Genomic DNA, 1964 nt, shown 5'->3' with positions numbered 1-1964 from the left:
TCTATGCATCTCTGTTGATCTGACCGAATTGATTCTTCTGAGATTTCGCTCATAGACCGATCAGTCCTGCCTTAAAATAAACAATTTATTTTATTATTTAATTAAACAGCTATAACATTTGATATCAAGCTTCTCAATAGATTTAAAAATAGTTATGAAAAAAATGAATGTTGGTGTATCTGACTCAATTAGCATTTATTTTTATACGCATATATCTGTGTTTATTATTTGTGTTGTTAAAGAATAGCTTATTTTTTTATTTTATACAGTAAATGAACGGTGAACATTGTAAAGAAAGCTGTGCCTTTAAATAATGATTTAATAATGTTTTGTTATGCTTCAATTTCACTTTTTGTAGAGCGAAATCATATAATAATAAATACGTTGACCGTCAGCAATTAAAAGAAAGAGGTAATCATTTGTTAGAAGTCCTCGTACAAGCCACACCTATTTGCCCCTCGAGCATGCCCTTCCATTAAGAGACCCGCCTGAAACAAGAGTCAACTTAGTTTTCAGCATTGGCAGCGACCCAATTTGGTAAGAAATTAGAAAATTTATTTACCCTGCATACCTATGCCTGTTCGATATCTGCCCCTATTAAACTAGTGATACGTTGAACTGGTCTTACAACAGTTCTTCACAAGCAGCATAAATTAGGACTTGTTGTTTTCGAAGCAACTAAACGGTACCAAAAGCGCATATTTATATATAGCACTTACTATAGATAGCTTGAGTATATTGCTAATTGTCCTAGGTTGGAGCGACATTTTGCTCAGAGATCTACCTGCAACATCGGCGATTTTCTCTTGTTGGATTGCTTTTGAAATTGAATGGAGGGTACGCAAGCTTTGTGGGAGTGGAGAAATGATTGGCTGAAAGACGCCCTTGTTCAGGGAAGGATTAGACAAGGCCAGCCATTGGAAGAGTGGATGAAATGAGGACAGACCCTTTTGCAGCATTGTAAGCTTTTGCAGATCTCGCTTATGGCTTATTTTAACTTTAAACCTTACAAAGTAAGAGCGTTTAGAGCCAAGGGTTTCTTGAAAACGTACCGATACGTACTTAGCTACATCGCAGATTCAATAGCTATCTTGGTTAGTCTCCAAATTCACTAGGTTGGTCATCCTGTTATTTCAAAAAACCTTTGCACTGAAAGCAGAAGAAAAAAACAGTGGAACAGCAAGCTTTGAAAAGTTGTACGATTATGGAACATATTTGTTTTGAATTTTCTCCACAACGATAAATAGGTAAGTGTTTCAGTTTCTAAGTAGAGCTGACTTCTTACATAAAACTATCCTTCCAATACAGATAAATAAATAATAATCTAATATTATATTGAATAGTTTTTATTTACTTGCTTCTATACGGATACTGTACACAATGCAAAGGTAGATGTGTATTTTTCTGGTATAGTTTGTCTGCTTTACCTTCAAGGTAAAAGCGGCATGAATCTTAAAACGCTTAGGGGATTCTGTTGATTGAAATTTGGACACCCATTTCAAAGAGTTGAATCTAGTATCAACTAAAATGTTGAAAATTATTCCATATGAACTTCTAAGTATTTAAAGATAAGTATGTAAGTTCTGTGCGCAAGAAAGGAACTGGCGTCCTGAGGAGAGGCAATTTATATAGAAACAGTATAGTAAATGCTACCGTGTTCAGTTATCTACTGGAGGGGTTTTCCGATATAGCAGTAAAACCAGCAGCGCAGTCACGCTTGACTAACGGTGATCGGTGAGAAACGGGGTTGTTTGCACTGCCTGTTGTATTCCTCACACGCATTGGCTACCGATCACTTCGTTTTAGTAGTCCTATCCATTCTCTATCGACCGTAGGTCAGAGGGGCCTAATTTCGATCACTGCGCCTTCTATTTGGAGCTCGATAAAATTAGCAACGCCAGTTCTGCTTTCTACGCGATAGAGGTTCTGTACTTCAAATCTGTATGGGGAGGTTACTTATATAA

General features: G+C 36.6%; 1 long non-coding RNA gene across 1 annotated transcript; it reads right to left on the bottom strand.

Annotated features, from left to right (window-relative positions):
* Positions 1-411: 411 nt before the first annotated feature.
* On the bottom strand, positions 412-1747 carry LOC147752000 (uncharacterized). The gene is made up of 3 exons (XR_015315303.1): positions 1654-1747; positions 1063-1149; positions 412-488 (listed from the first exon to the last, which is right to left on the bottom strand). It is a non-coding gene; the product is annotated as an uncharacterized LOC147752000 (long non-coding RNA).
* Between the last annotated feature and the right edge of the window lie 217 nt (positions 1748-1964).

Source organism: Varroa jacobsoni, unplaced genomic scaffold (genome assembly GCF_002532875.2).
Source record: "Varroa jacobsoni isolate VJ856 unplaced genomic scaffold, vjacob_1.0 contig00572, whole genome shotgun sequence".
In the NCBI taxonomy this organism is placed as follows: Eukaryota; Metazoa; Arthropoda; class Arachnida; order Mesostigmata; family Varroidae; genus Varroa; species Varroa jacobsoni.
Note: the sequence above shows the minus strand (reverse complement) of the source record. Positions and strands in the feature narration are given on the sequence as shown.